The 17,145-nt window shown below is 50.9% G+C and overlaps 1 long non-coding RNA gene across 1 annotated transcript in view; it reads left to right on the top strand.

Annotated features, from left to right (window-relative positions):
• LOC120224737 overlaps positions 1-15,969 on the top strand; it is a 54,404-nt gene extending 38,435 nt beyond the window's left edge. Inside the window, exons 2-3 of the long non-coding RNA XR_005526652.1 lie at positions 5,782-5,931; positions 15,877-15,969. This is a non-coding gene — a long non-coding RNA (uncharacterized LOC120224737). The remainder of the gene's footprint in view (positions 1-5,781; positions 5,932-15,876) is intronic.
• Positions 15,970-17,145: the final 1,176 nt, after the last annotated feature.

Genomic DNA, 17,145 nt, shown 5'->3' with positions numbered 1-17,145 from the left:
CAGAAGCTCATACTAACGCAGATGACAGGCCGTGGTCTCTGTGTTACTGCAGGATGAAGCCAGAGCCTCCACCAGCCTCCTTGGGTGTCGGAAAGCCTCCTCAGGCCAGCAGGCTTCTCCAGAGCCATCCGGAATCTCTGAGGGCTCTGCTGTTCCTTGATTAAATGAATGCCGGAAATGGTCTCTTCAGAGAACCAGCTAACGCCCATTGCCTTTCATTAACATTTTCACTTTACCTGTGTTGATTTATGAGTCGGATTCAAGACTGATTTCCTGGTTTCAAAAGACGGCAGATTCTTTTTCCTCTTGGCCTGCTTCTTAAGCAGGCAGATTCTTAGGGAAGGAGTAAAACGGAAGCAGGCTTCGAGTGCCGCGTCCTACCCCCCACCCCGCCTCCCAGATCCCAGCTCTGCACCCCCACGCTGGGTCTGTGCCTGGTGCCCCTGAGGAAGTGGGTCTTGTGCCTGTTGGTGCACTTGATTTCTCCTGTGGGGCTGGACAGCTGCTCACACGTGGGTCGCCTGTCCAGCTGCCGTAGGCTGCCACGATGAGCCACTGGCTGGTGATCAGACCAGCTGCACATTCGGGTTCTGGGTGTGAGGACACAAGGAACCCAAGAGTCATTTAAAAATATATTGCTAAAGCCAGTTCCGCCTTTTTTCTTGAATCATAGCATGACTGCTTCCTAATCAAGTTACATCAGCCTGTTTTTCATGTCAGGTCTATGAGCCCAACAGATTTAGAAGACCTTTTGCTGAGGAAAAGAGAGTGAACAGTCACAGAGGGGCATATGTATGGGTTGGAAAGCAGGGGGTCATCCAGGAAAGTCCGACACAACTAAGTGTAAAATTAACCAGCCCCATGGGGCTGTGGATTATATTAGGGTTGACCATATGTCTTGTGTGCCTGGGACAACTCCGCTTTATGCCTGTCGTCCCACGGGCGTTATTAATATGCCCGCTTTCACTCTTAGAAGTTTCTAGGTTTGGCTGATAAATCACATGGTCATCCTAATTGTGTGTCACTTTGTGCGTGCACTTAGTATAGATGTGGTGTGCGTAATGTATTTAAAGAAAAACCTATACCTGTGTGCTTCAACTGCTCAGAAGTTGGTGGTAGGGTAGCATTATTCTATGGCTGTGGCTAAGCCGTCCCACAGCACGTGCTGCTGAGAGGTGAGATATGGGCCAAAATGTCAGATAGATAACAGCTTAGATCCTTCCTCATAGCTTACTAGTTTTTTGACCTTGAGGAAATTACTTAGCTTGTCTCGACTGTAAATGGGGAATAATCATACAGACCTCAGCAGATGGTGCTGTTATGAAATAACCCATGTCAAGCCTCTAGCTTATTTCTTGTCGAGTGTTAAGCTGCCAACAAATGGCACTGCCATTATTAATTATTATTATTATTATTATTACAATTATTATTATTATTATTATTTCATGGCTAGTATTATTTTGGGTTAGTCTCTCCATCGGTGACATGGTGAAGGATGGTCCTGTCCTGCTCTGCTCCCCGGGTCGTTGTGGGGCTGAAAGCAGGCAGTATCCTCAGAACCTAGTGTCGCGGGGAGCATGTGCGCTGTTTGAGGTGAGGAGTTTTGGCAGAGTCGCACTTGCCCACCTGCCCGGTGGACCCATTCCCTCCGGGATGATATAGAAAAATAGGTTCCCAAGACACCGTCATCCCTTCTACCTGCCCTGATGACTCTCCCGTCGCTGGCCCTCCTCAGCCCAGCCTACTTCCTTCTCCCATGAGCAGTACTGTGTAAACACCAAGGCCAGACTGGTGCCGGCAGATGGCGGGCTGCCACTCAAGAACGAGAAGGGTGAAGATGCCTGGCTGGGCCCACCTCTCAATGTTCCCTGCCTGGGGAGTTTCTTCCCGTCTTCTGCCTTTTGAATGAAAATGTTGGGGCGCCTGGGTGGCTCCAGTTGGTTAAGTGTCCGACTTTGGCTCAGGTCATCATCTCACGGTTTGTGGGTTCGAGCCCCGCATCGGGCTGTGTACTGACAGCTCAGAGCCTGGAGCCTTCCTCGGACTCTGTGTCTCCCTCTCTCTCTGACCCTCCCCTGCTCACACTGTCTCTCTCTCTCAGAAATAAATAAAAATTTTTAAAAAATTGTAAAAAAAAAGGAAATGTCATCTGTTCCCAGTGTCCTTGCTTTATTCCCTGTCTCTTTCCACTAATTTGCCTTTCTCTAAGCCTCCCCCTTTCTTTCCTTATCTTCCCCCTTTTTCTTTTAATGTGACCGCCCTATTAGGGAGGAGTACGTCGTGGTTGAGAGCGGGGAACTCCATCCAGACTGCCTGAATTGAAATCTTGGCTCTGCCTACCACTCAAAAGTTGAGTCCCCTGGACGACCACTTCAGTGTCCTTATCTATAAAAAGGGGCAAGAATAATGCTTACCTAGCGTGGTTGCTAGGAGGTTCCAGGAGTTACCAGAGGTGCCGTGCTTAACAATGCCTGACACACGGTAGGTACTTGCTGAATGGGAGCTGTTTTCATTGTCCAAAAACCTGCCCATTCATATGTCTTCACGTTGGCTTGTGCTGTTGGCAGGAAGGAGACCGCTGCAAGGTCTTCTGACTCCGAGTCAAGGCTGGGACTCTGATGGACCATGCTCCCACCAGGGGCCTTAGAGCCCTTCCCTGCTCAGCCTGGGTGGTGGGAACAGGTCTCCTCCATGCTTGGCCTTCTCACTGTCCGTCTGCCTTCTCTTTGGTTTGTCCCTTCCCTGTCCTTCCACTTCCAGAGACATTCTAAAGTTGGAAGACATGCAGCTCTTCTAAGCTACCGGCCCCTCCACTGAATGGGGCAGGGACACGTGATCTAGTGACAGTGTCCCAGGTCACTGGACTAGAGGACAAGAGATGCCTGTTGTAGTCCTGGTTCTGCTGTATGACCCGGAATAAGTCGTTCCATGTGTCCGGATTGCAGTGTCTTCCATTTCAAAATGGCGGTCATTACCCCTCTGCTTTGTCCCTCTCTGCAAATCACCAAACATGGGATTTTGAAAAGTGCTCTCCTGGCTGCCATGTGTTACAGAAGCAAGGATCCCTGGTGGTCTCGGAGGGAGCAGAGGGTTTGTGGCATTAGCTGTGGCCACAGTCCTTGCTACTGACAGGAGAAGCAAATCAGTGTTGGTGTTTGCTGTGTGAGGTTGTGTGAGGTTGTGCTCATGGGGACCCGAGATGGGAGTTGCCAGTGTCCTTCCCTGCTCGACCTCTGTTCTCTCTTCTGGCCCATGGGTGACTCAGTCAGGAAACTACCAGCCATCACTTCAAAAAGCTTGGACTCCTCTCAAGGATGTGCTTACTTTGCGTTGTCCTGTGTTTGTTTGGATGGTGGCGGGAATAATTTACGGAATCAAGGACAGATCCTCGGAGCGAGCCCCTCCTCCCTGGCAGGGCCTCTGCGGCCAAATCAATAAAATGGAAGGAGGTGGGGCGTGCTGAGGGCTGGATTAGGATCACAAGTTACCCAAATGCTGGTCCATGGACCAGAGCCAGATTGGTGACATCAAAACTCTCCAGAAGCCTTGGCCGCTTCTCCAGGACAGAATTGTACTTTTCGTTAGCTTCTCCAGATGCGTAATCAGTTTGGGAACTGCTGGAGTGGGTGGGATTGGGCTTGCGTGTCAGGGAGCTCCACGTCCCCTGCCCCCTCCTGGTCCCCATCAGAAGGCTGCAAAGTGTTAATCGCATTAGCATTGAGGCATGATTAGGTTATGATTAGGGTTATTTATTTGTGTGCTTGTTCAACATAACCAGGTGACTGTATCCTTAAAGATGCACGTTGGAAGTTGGGGACTTTTGTGAGCGTCTGCAACTGAGTAGTGGGATCAACATGGGTAGGAGAACATTCTGGAAGTATCTGAGAATGATAGTCTGGGGGAGGCCCAGTGTTATACTGGCCTGACCCTCTTAAGTTTTAGGGTGGAAGAAAGTGGGATTGGTGCTGGGCCCCGGTGGGAGAACCCAGTCTCTGTCCTATACACTGAAAAGGGATTGTAATTCTGAGGGTGTTTGACAAAGAAAGCGGTTGGGGGTGGGATGGCTCCCCTGAGACTGAATTAGTTCAACATCTTCCCTGTTGTTTCCAAGTCCTTTTGTGGCACATTTGGCCACTCCGCCAAGAGGCAAGAGATGTGGTCTTACCCCAGGATCCTTCTTCGGAAGTTCACATTCTTCATCGTCCACACCCAGGTGCGCGGAAACCAGCCCCTGTGTCGGGGCACCCTTTTCCTCAGGCTCTGCTCTGTGGTGGGAACTTACGAGCACAACCCCCAGTCCAGAGGAAGCCAACCTCTTTCCTCCTCTACCTCCGTGACCTGGCTTCCCAAACTTCAGGGCCATCCCACGAATGGCGGCTCAGAAATCACTTTCTCATCAGGCCAAGGACTTTTCAAAGTTGCTGTGTTTTCCCTATCATTTCCTTCCTTCCTCCTCCCCCCTTCACTTCCTGTTTTTTCTTCCTCTTTCTCCGCCCCCTCGCCCGGCTCTCCAGCCATGTCCCTTGTTGTTTGAGAACAGGAACAAAGCGCCAAGCGTAGATAATCATGATTTCCTGATGGGCCTGCTCAGTGCCAGGGCCCAGGGACACAGGAGCCTCTGCTCAGAGCATGGCAGGAAGCTGGGCCGTAGAGCCCCCTGGCTGAAAGAGGTCTAACAAGAACAATCTTTCATGTCCTTACGACAATTCATAGTTTCCAAAGAACTTTCTCCTGCATTCGAGCTAAAACACTGGAAAAATAAGACAAATCCTAGGGATTTTGGCCTAATAACTAAAGTCTACATGAAGCAGACAACACATAGATGTGGGAGTTAGATATGCATTTATTTCCGGTTCTACACCTTCTTCCCATTATGACTCTATGGATCATTCTAGTTCTCTGAATCTCGGTTCTCTCCATTTTGGAAAAATGGAGTTCAGGGTAGCTGGTGGGGAATTTTTGTTGACAAATCAAGGAAATGTATCTGTAAGATTCATTCAGTATGCCTGGCAGATATTATTTACTTAATAAACGTGAGATCCCTTCTTGGGTTTTGGTTTTCTGCAAAGAGGAGGGGCGGTTCGAATCCCTAGTAGCCAGAAAAATCACAGAATAAACGATACCCATGGGAGGGAGGGACTATATTTGTTACTGGGTTTTCCCGAAACATGGAGAGAGAGAAAGACAGACAGAGAGACCTAGTGGCTGGGCACAGATCACTGAAAAACAAAGCCCACCCACTACTGAGCCCCTGGGGCCTGCCAATTCCATAACGGTATTTTTCTAATGGGAAACAGAACAATCCCAACCGCATGCCTGAGGTAGACTGTTTCACTAATTTATCTCCCAGGGGCAGAACTACAAAAACAGCAATCTGGAAAAAAGTCCCACCTCCCTTATAGAATATCTGTTTAAAAAACAAAACAAAACAAAACAAAACCAAAAAACCCCTTCCCATTCAGGGTCAATGACCACTTGTTTGAGGAGTCAGCCAGACCATGAGGCTGCTTTTTAAAAAACATTCCGAAGGCCAGAGAGTCAGAGACATGTTCTAATCTGAATCCCCCAAGTTGCTGAATCTTGAACGAGGCTGCTTTCTTCTGCGCCTCATTTTCCCCAGCTACAAAACGAAAGCATTAGACGAGGTGAGTGCATCGATTTCTTCCAGCCCTGGGAATCTGTGATTCTGGCATTCTCTCTGTTCTCCTTAAAAAATGTATTATTTCTAGAGGAGAACAGGAAACGGCCTCTTAAAGTAACATGACTTGCATTCCCTTTCAGCAGATTATCACTCACGTAAGGACCGAGAAGCCACAGGACTCTGGGGGCACAGCCCTGACTCCACAGCCAGACTTGCCTCGGCCAACTTGTTCGGCGGGTTTGTTGCATCAGCCTGGACTGGTGAACCTCAATCACAAGAGATAGTGCCAGGTAAGAACGCTGACTTCGGTTACGGCAGATGACACGGTGGTGGCCTTCCTCTTCAGTGGAAAGAATGTGCGGTGTGTGTGCTTGTAGAACACTGGGAAGTGTTAAGGGTGGTCGTTTCACCAGATTCGTCATCTCTGATTAGAAGGCAGTGCGTCCTGGCACCAAATACACATAAAAGGAAACAAACAAACAAACCAAGGTTGCAGTTTTGAAGTGGTTAAAGGGAGGGTGTCTGGGAGGCTCAGTCGGTGGAAGGTCCGACTCTCGTTGTCGGCTCCGGTCATGATCTCACGGTTTGTGGGATTGAGCCCCACTTTGGGCTCTGTGCTGACAGCATGGATCCTGCTTGGGATTCCCTCGCTCCCTTCTTCTCTGCTTCTCCCCTGCTTGTGAGCTCTCTCTGTCTCTCAAAATAAATAAATAAACTTAAAATCAATGAATGAATGAATGAATGAATAAAGTGGTTAAAGGTCCCTGCGTTCTAACGCTGTTCTGAGCGGCGGGCTGTTGCTGTCCAGAGCTGGGAGTGTTGAGTCATGAAGTCGAGTAGCTTAGATCCACACACGGGGAGAGCATGTTAGAGCTGTCCCTCCCGGTGACTTTTCCTTGCAGAATTCACTTCAGATGAAGCACAATCTGGGTTCCTTTCGTGCCCGTCCTGGCCGTGCAGACTCCGGCGGGCAGGGAAGTCCTTACGCAGCAAACCCAGGGTGGAATTCGGGTCTCGCGCCAGAGGCCTGGGTCGCCTGGCACTTGCTAGAACACGTTGTGAGGCATTTTCAGTTGGCGAGGTTCTCATCCAGGAGCGCTGCCATGCACCGGCTGCAGCCAGCCGGGCACCTGGGCTCTTTGTGGTTACTGCGTTCCTCCTCTGTCACCTCCTCCTGATCCGTTACGGGTCACTTTTCTTCTGATCTGCAAGGACGGCGCCACATCGGCCTGAATTTCGTCATTGAACTTGGGCTTAACATGAACCGACACCCCTCCCAGGTGACGAAGGATCCGCTGAGGGCTCAGCACCCTGGGTTCTGGTATTGGAACACATCTCCAGAGCTGGCCCAGGGCACCCAGAAGGACAGGACCGGGAGTCACGAGGAGATGCCAGTATGCTGAGAAGGCCATGCACCTGTTCATCTTTCTCCAGTTGCTGCTGTTATCTTCTGCTGCCCTGTGTCCTTAAGCTCCTCTTCTTCATCTGGATGTCTTGAGCTCCCTTAAAACTAGAAGTAGAAACATTTCATACTGCTGAGTTCAGCACAGAAGGCAAGACCTGGTGATTTCTAAGATGCTTCCCAGTTTCATCCTGGGCTTGTTCCTTATGCCAGCTTCTCACTCTTTGGGGGAATAGGATCCTCTTGTGCTCCCTTCCCTTTCCTTCCTCGTAATGGTTTCTTTCCCAGAGTGGCCGCCAGGCTCCAGCATAATTCAGAGGAAGGAGAAGAGCTTTTGAAATGTGTTCACATAGTGTGTTACCAAGTCTTGCCTTCAGGGTAGAGAGGGGGTGAATTCATTCAGCAAACGTTTGAGTGTGGATTCTGTGTCAGTGCTAGTGTAGACACTAGGTGCAGATGATGACTAGGTGTAGACCCGGCCCTCGAGGGGTTTATGGTTTTACTGGGAGACCTGCTAGTGACCAGACAACACATCTGATGGGTGGCTGTGAGGGAGCCCAAGGAGAGGCTCCTGCTCCAGACAGAGGGACAGGATGGGACAGCATTTTGGGCATGTCGCCTCCACTCAGCCCTAGAGGTGAGGAGCGGTGAGTAGCAAGGAGCGTAGGCAGTGTCAGGGAGAGGTGTTGGGAGTATCAAGGCAGAGGAAAGACATAAGCAAGGGATGCCCGGTGCCCGGCACCATGCTTGTGAGTCACTGGAGTGTGAGGTGAGGCGAGTCTGAGAGGCCCGTTCAGAGGGGGAAGATGGACGGCTAACCAGGAGCCTTGAATGCCCAGCCAAGGGTGTTGAGTGCATTTGAGGTAAGCCTAGCACCGGGGACAGTTCTTTAAGCAAAGATTGATGGCCTGATGAGATTGGAGTTAGATGAAACAAAGGGTCTAATTTTATTGACCCTAAATTTATTCTGATTTATCAAAAAATGCTTCGTTTTTTTAAGTGCTTATTTTATACCTGCTCCAGGTAACATGAAAAGATCATAGTTTCCTCAGATGTGAAATAGGTTCATGCAGATGGACTGAAGGAAATGGTCTTCTGGAGCTGAGGAATACACAGCCCTTTCTGCTACCCGGTACCCTAGTGAATGCTCAACACTGACAGTTTCCTCTGTGGTCTTGGCACTCAGATTGCTGGGAAGTGGTGAGAATGCGAGCCTTGCTTCTGATTGGAGAAAGTAGCTGGCAAAAAAAGCCCATGCTTTTCTAGTAGAAATGATAGAATTTAGGTCTTGAAACATTTTTTTTTCTAGTCAGAAAACAAATGGGTAATATCTATCTCTTAATCCTCTCCTAGCTGAATAGGACGATAAGAATGTTCTCTTTAGAAAGTACACATTCATTGGCCAGACAATACCTGGGTCCCTACTATGTGGCAGACACAGTACTAGGCCTGGAAACCCTCAAGACAAATTAAGCATACTTATCCCTCCAAGGAGGTCATGTTTGTGACAATGACAGAGGAGCCAGCAGTCACAGACGCAGATAGTGGGTAGGGGCCCCTTGCGTGCACAAAGTATAGAAACAGAACATGTTCTCTGCCCTGGGAAGTCAGGAAAGGCTTCCAAAAGGGGCCAAATGATCTGGGTTTTGAAGGGTGAGTAGGAGTCAGGAGCTGGGCCAGAGACACCCCTGGACAGAATGGCACTCTATAAATAAGGGCCAGTGTTCAAACATCTGTGGTGGTGGTGGTGGTGGAGAGGAAGTAGCCAGAGTGAGCATCGTGCCCAGATCATGCCTCGACTCTGCTTTTTAGAATCCATTAGTAGCCGCCTCTTCCTCAGCCTCCCACCTTGTTCCCAACAGTGACTAAAAATAATCAGATTGACTAAGTTGAGCTGGTCTCTTCTCTGACCCCATGGAGGTGTTAGTGAGTGGAATCGGATGAGAGGGACCAAGAAAAGAAGTGGAAAGAGGGGGAGGAGGAATCCATCCTCATCATCCAGAAACTCTCCTATAATCGTATAGCTCGCACCGTGGCTCTTGGGTAGCGGAATCCAACTGGACAGACAACTAGGTCTGTGGCTTCCCAGTGAAAACTGCAAGTGATGTTCCATGTTCCTCTCCCTTCCTCTTAGAAAAATATGCCTCTCTCTCTCTCTCTCTCTCTCTCTTTCTGCATATGTGTGTGTGTGTGTGTGTGTGTGTGTCTGTATGTGCCAGATGCAGGTATCTGTGTGTGTGTGTACATGGAGGTGTGCACACAGACACACATCTGTAGCACATAGGATCTATTCTAGCGGAACAGTCTGGTGCCAGTGCCCTCCAGCCACACATGCCAGCTGCAGGATGAACAGATGCATTAGAATTGGCCTTGCTGACCTGCACACTTCCCCGGGGGTGTTGAGGTCTGTGTGCTCCCTGGTACTGGAGGCGGGGGGGTCACAAGCACACTAGGATGCTGTTACAGAAGACAAAACTGAAGCTCAGAGGCACGAAGCAGCTTGCCCAAGGCCCACAGCTACCAGGTGGGCAGGAGTCAGACTCCCTTGTGACCGGCTCCCCTCCTGCTCTGCCTGCTGTGCTCTCCTTCCGATCAACCAGTGAGGAGCAGTTAAGAATCACCCCTGCACGTGGCCTTGACCCAGAGCTCTGAAATGCAGAACTGGACCAAGTAGTGACATCCTATCTTGGAGTCCTCTCCAGATCTTCTGATGCCAGCAAACTCTGTTTCGCTCCACGGGTGTCTCTTAACATGCTTCCAGGCATGGGGAGCTCATTACTTTATAAAACAATTGGTTCTGCTTTGGGCCCTGGGGACCCTTCCCTCCTTGCAGAGCTCTCTCTGAACCTGACCTTATCCCTTCTGTAGTAGGCTTACTTCCGATTGTTATTGTGATTGTTTGTGAGTAATCTCTGCACCCAACGTGGGTCTCAAACCCATGACCCTGAGATCAAGAGTAGCATGTTCTACTACTGCCTGGGCCAGCCAGGCACCCCCTCACTCCTAGTAAGATTAACCATCTCCACAGCAAGCAGCTGAAGGAATGAGTGTGCTGTTCTGATTGGAGTCTCCGGGAGACACGGGCAGCCCCAAAACGTACCCTCCTCCCCACTTCTCCCCTTGGAGAACCTGGAGGATCAGCCTGGCATCCTGGACTCTTGGTCCTGGGAGATCTCTGTGTTCTCCCTGACAGACTCCCACCTGGCACCTGGGTTCTTCTCTTCTCCCTCTAAGGAAAGTCCTCACCACGAGCTTTTTGTCACCCTCTTTGCTGCAGAACCCTGGTAGAGGGTGAGTAAGGTTCCCCTTGGGTGCCTTTAACAGACATAAGGTGAAGTTTGGAAAGAAGGAGAAGAGATGAGAAAGAAGAGGAAGGAAGGAAAGGAGGGAAGGACAGGATGGCTGTGGTGTGGGGATTAACTTGAGTTCTGGCCCAAGCTGCGGCACTGACTCACCATTTGACCTTGGACACCCCCTTCCCTTCTCTGTCGTCACTATGTGGGAGTTGGGCTTCACTGTCCAGGGCTTTCCCTTTCCGAACTTGACTCCCGAGAGAGAGCCATGGCCGCTGAATCCGCGTGCCGTCCAGCTGGGCCCTGAGGTGCGATTCACATTTGCGTCACCAGCGCCAGGAAGCGCAAGGGAAAGAAGGGGAGGAACTGGGCTCTTCTTTTCGTCACGGCCGGCGGGGCCTCCATCGCCCTGGAGCACAGAACAGCTGGTCTGGTTCCCCAAGTCAGAGGGCTCCGCCTGCACCCCGCACCCACGCCGATGCTGTGAGCCCCGGTGCCCTTGCTCCGCTCCTTCGTTCCAGTTTTCCAACTTCTTGAAGCTCTGTCTGTGCTCCTCCTCTGGGCTGGAGGACAGGAAAGTCAGCCTGAGGTGCTTGGCTCAGCCCCAACGGCGAGCTGGCCTTTCTCTGGGACTTGGGTGCTGCCGGCCCAGCGGCCCCTGCGTGAGGGGACTTCATCTGACCAGCAAAGCGGAGCGAAGCCCAGGCAGCAAATGGGCAGAGGCATCCCGGGGAGAGAATTGTTACTGAGGAAATCAGGCACAGAACGTGTCTCCTCCAAAGACCTCACTTCCCAGCAGGCTCTTCTCCTGGTTGTGCCCAGAGACAAGGGAACGTGCAATGTCACGTATGTCCTTCAGCTGCCATTATGTGGGAGAAAAGGCGCCTGGCAATGTGATGACACGCAAAGGCGTGTGTCCCTAGTTTTAGGGAATGACACGTGACAGTGTGCATCAGAGTGGACTTCAGGTGACGTTTGGTTCAGTGGCGGTCGTCATGAAAAACTGTGTCACGTGATGGTTAGGAGAACAGACTGGACCCAGACTGCCCGGGTCAGAATCCTCTCCCCGTCGCTAGCTGCTGAGCTCAGACCGTTGGCACACCCCTCATGCAACAGTTTCCTCGTCTGTCCAGTGAGAGTCCATCGCACCTTCCTCATAAATAAGGTTGCTTTGCTCTTTAAATGAACTAGCGCATGTACCTGCTCCCGGCGGTGCATGGCACATAGTAGGGACTCAATTAGTATAAGCTCTTGTTATTTTGATCTAAAGCCTCAGTTTTATGTTTTATTTAAAAGTAAGTTTTCGGGGGGCACCTGGGGGCTCAGTCAGTTAAGCATCCAACTCTTGGTTTTGGCTCAGGTCATGATCTCATGGTCTGTGAGCTTAGGCCGCGTCGGGCTCTGTGCTGACAGTGCAGAGCCTGCCTGGGATTCCCTCTCTCTCTCTCCCCCTCTCTCTGCCCCTCACCCCGCAAACAAATTTTAAAAATTATTGAATAAGGTAAGTTTTCGGGATGCTCTGTGGGTTCAAGCATTTGAAAGCTATTTGTTAAGCATGTTCGGTGGGTTTCCAAGCGGAAGTCAGCAGTGGTGATAAGCAGACCAAGGTCAGATGTGACCCCCACCTGTGCTGTTAGAATGACCAAGGCATTTTAGGAGACCGGAAGTGGGGCGGGGGTGGGGGGATCACTGACCCAGGAGGCCACTCAGAGGAAGGGGGCGGCTCAGAGTGGCAGTGGTGACCAGGACCCTGGGGGCAGAGAAGGAGGCAGAGATCCGCAGGGACGGTGGGGGGTGGGGGAGGGAGAGAGAGATTGCGTGACCGTGGTCATCGGGGTTGGCGTGGGCAAGCCTGCGGGTGGAGATCCGTCCACCGTGTCCAGCTCCGTGTCGGGGGAGGGAGGGGCCCCACCGCACAGGCGGGACGGGAGCAGACCCCGCTGCCCCAACGCGGAGAGAGCACAGGCCCCTCTGTGTGCCGAAGAGCCCTGGCCGGGCCTCCTCTCCGTGAAGGGCCCCACAAAGGCTCCCTTGTTCTCCCCTGACATCAGACCTCGCCCTCAGGACTTCTCTGTTCCTCTGGGGCAAGATCTCACACAGTGATAATAGCGTGGAAGGGAAGGGAGGGAGCAAGTGAAGGCTGGCTCAGGCGTCGCCATGCCAACCCTCGCCCCACGGGGGCAGGAAGATGGCGCCCCTGCCACGTGCACACACGCACCTTCCTGGTCCCGCCCGGAGGGTGCTGAGCTGCCGAGCACCTGGTCCGGGCCCAGCAGGAGCGGCTGATAGCGGTTCTGAGAGATGCCGGCTGCTTGGTCAGTAATGCACAAAATATTAAGAGGGTCATATTGCTGCACACAACGGGCTGATTGTTTTCTGTTGTTTTTTTCTTAAGTAAGCAAGTGTTGCATTTAAACACCTGGGCTTTCTATTTTCACAAAGATTTGTATTGGGAGTTTGCCTTCAAAATTTCATAAAAGCTTACTGATTAGAGGGATCTGTGTGATTATCTGGTCTAGCTTCTGTCTGATCTTTTTTCCAGGTGAGTAAACTGAGGCTGGATGAGCGGGGAGTATGAGGCAATTTGAACAACGGGAAGAGTAAGAGCTTCATAGCCAATCTAGTCCTGGGCTCCAGGATCAGGATACTGTGTGTCAAGCACTTAGCGCAAGACCTGGATCCATGGCTGGGGGCGGGGCCTCAGGAAATCCTGTCCCTGATTATTTTCTGAACTTGCATGTGTGCCAAGTGGGATCAATAAACGAAACACTCATAAAACAAAAAGCGTTAAATCAGTACAGGGGAGACTCCTGATTTCCTTCGTCCTAAAAAAACCTGCTTTCTTCCGAGATACAGGATGAAAAGGGAACTTCAGGGGCACCTGGGTGGCTCAGTCGGTTGGGTGTCCGACTTCAGCTCAGGTCATGATCTTGCGGTTCGTGGGTTCGAGCCCCTCATCGGGCTCTGTGCTAACAGCTCGCCCAGAGCCTGGAGCCTGTCTTCGGATTCCGTGTCTCCCTCTCTCTCTAGCCCTTCCCTGCTCATGCTGTCTCTATCTCTCTCTCAAAAATAAATAAAACATTAAAAAGAAAATTAAAAAGAAAAGGGAACTTCAAATCCTTAGTCTAGCACTGAGGCTTCTCAAGTGTACGGCCGAGGCCACAGGCCCGTCCGTGAAGGTGAGCTGCTATCTCGTCCGTGTCTCCAGTGTGCTTCCCGCACTCCGCTGGGCACCACGTGCCCGGAGGGGAGGCTGTTTTGTGTTGTGGGCTTCTCTGCGGGGCCAATGGCAGCGCAGCATCAGACCTCGTGTTTGAATGAAAATTTGCGACCTTCAAGTGGGATTAAGCTGCAGCCTAAACAGCACTTGATCCATCTGTGAGGCTGGGAGCTCCACAGCAGATGGAGAGCTTTCAAATTCAGTCATTTGTGGCCACGGACACCAGCCTGGGAACCCCAGCTGCAGGGTCAAGTTTAAATTGGGATAGCGTATGGTTGAGTCATCAAGCGCAGGGCTGGGCTTTAAAATAAATGTGGAGATAAACTCGGTGAGTTTGTTTGTTTGGTTTAATTGTGGTCTTGGTGGATCAATCCAAACAGGGAAGTCCCACCGTGACTCTGCTGCCTTCTCTGTGTATTGTGAGTTTCCTGCAGTAGCATCCTCTCTCTGAAAGCGGCGCCATATGTCTGGACGCCCGTCTGTGTAGAAACAGCCTGTCTGTCTATAAGCACGGGGGCGGGGGCACAATCACTTAATGCAGAATCTCCCGCTACCATAATGTACACTTCCAGAGTGTTTTCAGTTGTGCCAAAGTGAACTACAGAGACTTATTTTGATAAGCTTGGGATAGAATTTCAGCCTTTCCCCCCCCTCTTCTATTTTTTCTTTTACGTTGCACTCCAACTGGGGTCAAGGTGATTCAGCCGCAAGCCCTGTTTCCCTTGGAAAACGTGACTTTAGAAATTAGCGAAAGCAGCTGGAGAGGATGATTACTTAGCCAAATGGTTGAATCTATTCATCTTTCCTCCCCGCCCCACTTGCCTTGGCCCATTGCTGGCTGACTAGTTAAGACCAGTGCCTTTGAAATGACCTTGAACAGGAATTAAGTGAGTTACTGAGTTAAGCGTCGGGTACTACTGCTGTGAATTTAAACATCTTACTACTAAGAGGAATAACATGTAGAAAATACCCAGGTCACTGGAATTGATTCCTCCGCTTCGTCCTTTTGACAAACTTCTGCTTTTGGGCTAAGGCCCTACCCTGACCTGGTCTGGCAATTTTAATGTGAGACGATAATGCCCCTTAGTGGAGAACATGCTTAACTGCAAGCTCTTGCATTTGCCCAAAGAAAAACTGTTTAAGCCAAGGACCTCACTTCCATAATTCTTTTTTTTTTTTAATTTTTTTTTTCTGTTTTATTTATTTCTAGGAGAGAGAGAGAGAGAGAGACAGCATGAGCAGGGGAGGGTCAGAGGGAGAGGGAGTCACAGACTGAAACAGGCTCCAGGCTCTGAGCTGGCAGTCAGCACAGAGCCCGACGCGGGGCTCGAACCCACGAACCGCGAGATCATGACCTAAGCGAAAGTTGGACGCTTAACCGACTAAGCCACTGGGGTGCCCCTCACTTCCATAATTCTTAAAACTAACCTAGTTTTGAGGGTCATCTGGAGAATCACATGAGATCATTTGTGGGCAGCACTTAAAATAGCATCGAGCACAGGGCTGACAGTCGCTGTGATCGTGGTTGTCTCACAAGGAGGATTTGGGGAAGCAGGGGGTGAGTGAAGTCATCTTCCAGGCCCCAGGGTGTTAGGTCCGCGCCCTCCGTGTCAGCGGTGATGTGTCAGCTCGCCCTCACCTGGGACAGGACTCCCTCACAGCTGCCCCGCCAGCCTGGTGGCAGCGGAGCCCACATCTGCAAGTGCACCCGAGTTTCCAGTTTCCGCACAGGAATTTCGATTCGAAGAGACATCCGCAAATGCGAACCCACAGCCCGGAGATGTGTTATTTTGTCTTGTCCGTCCCTGACCTTGGGCTTCTCCCAGCTCAGCCTTCAAATCTGATTGGCAGAGCCAAAGGCAGGGACAGTCACAGGCTTCTCTTTGTGCGAATGAGTCGCCGGCCATGTCCTCCAAGCGGGTGAGGCGGGCTGTTCTCAGAGCCCACTTGCTGCCTGTCTTCAGTCCGTTTGTGCATCGCTGAGGCCATAGTTTGCTTTCAAATGAGTTTCCTTTCTTTTAATTGTCAAGTATAGCATGAGATCCCTGTCTGCCTCTTCATACGCCAGAAACTAGCTATAGCTTCATTAAACCAGGTGGAAGGGGGAAAAATATTCCTCCTTCCCTCCCTTCCTCCCTTCCTCCCTTCCCTCCTTCCTTCATCCCTCCCTGTCACACTTTTTCCTTCCTCTGCCTGCTCATCCTTCCTTCCCTCTTTCTCTTCCTAAGTAAATGGCTGGGGCTCAGACAGGAGATCCTTGGATACAGATTTCGGCATCCATACGGTGACTTCTGAACTCACTTGTTTTCCTTTTATTTAGTAAACGGGTATTCCCTGAGCGGCCTGCTGTGGATTCAAGCACAGAGTCCTAGGTCCTGTCCTGGAGGTGCTCACCTTCTAGGGAGAGAGGCAGACAGGTAAGCAGGAGTGACCGGAACGTGGAAGGGTGGCATGTGAGGGCTCCTGGGGCTCCGGCGAGAGGTGGAGGGCAGGGGACGCTGCCCCACCCCCCGCCCCAGGACTGGGACAGGCCTCCCGGCACGCCGCAGGCCAGCCAAGGGTATCCGTCTACCTGGCAGAGAACTTCCTTTAAAGCATGTGCAAACGCACATAAGAAAATCAGTCCCACCACCCCTTCATCGTAGCCAGAAGACTTGGATCTGCCAGGGGGTCTGCAGCTGAGCCTGTGACGCCTGTCACTCCCGAGGCCCCTCGTCCACACCCACCCACCCCGAGTGCGTGATCTGGCCCCACCTTCCATCCAGCTCCCGAGCCTCGCCAGGTGCCTGACGTCCACTGGCGCTTTCTCCCTCCAGACTTCACAGCCTCCTTCTGCCTGAAACCTTTCCAGCTTATTCCAGCCCAGATGAGTCACCTCCTCTCTGCACCTCTTTGCCGGAACTCTTTCCCTTCACCCCAATCGCAGTCCTCACTAGAACCTTGCATCCTTTACAGAGGGCTTTGAACATGGCTTCTTGCCCTCAACAGATTGTGCTCTCAGACCGCTGCAGGGACCGCATCTTACTGAGAACTAGTCTCTAAAAAGAGCACATGTTCATGTATTTATTTCTTACACCAGTCACCAACTTTCTGTACTCTGTTAAGGGGTGTGCAAGGTATTGAGGATGGAGAAATAATTAAGGCCTGCCTTTAAGGAGCTCAACAGACCTGTATAAGTATTTTAATTTTGGAAGAAATATAGACAGGACTTACCAGGTGTTTGTATATAGACAGATAGATTTTCTGTGTATAGATAGATTGATAGAATATCTATCTATATCTGTATCTCTATCTCTATGTACTAGGGTCATTGGAAGGAAGATGACAATTTAACTTGGGAGCAGGTGTCAGGGTGGGGTGAGGAGGAGGTACTGGATTTCGTTGGCGGTGGGGGGATCAGCTAAATTATATTGAATTCAAATTGATAGATAGCCCAGCAGAGCCAGTAGAATTTTGCCAACTAAACAAAATCTTTGGCGATAGCAGTACTTTCTAGAAGTTTTGAAAAAAGCTTATCTTATTCCAGCGAAACGCCACCATTTCCTGGGCGAGCTAACTAGACTCCCAGAGCCTGGGGATCTATGTTAAC

The sequence above is a fragment of the Hyaena hyaena genome, unplaced genomic scaffold, assembly GCF_003009895.1.
Source record: "Hyaena hyaena isolate Hyena2069 unplaced genomic scaffold, ASM300989v1 scaffold_1240, whole genome shotgun sequence".
In the NCBI taxonomy this organism is placed as follows: domain Eukaryota; kingdom Metazoa; phylum Chordata; class Mammalia; order Carnivora; family Hyaenidae; genus Hyaena; species Hyaena hyaena.
Note: the sequence above shows the minus strand (reverse complement) of the source record. Positions and strands in the feature narration are given on the sequence as shown.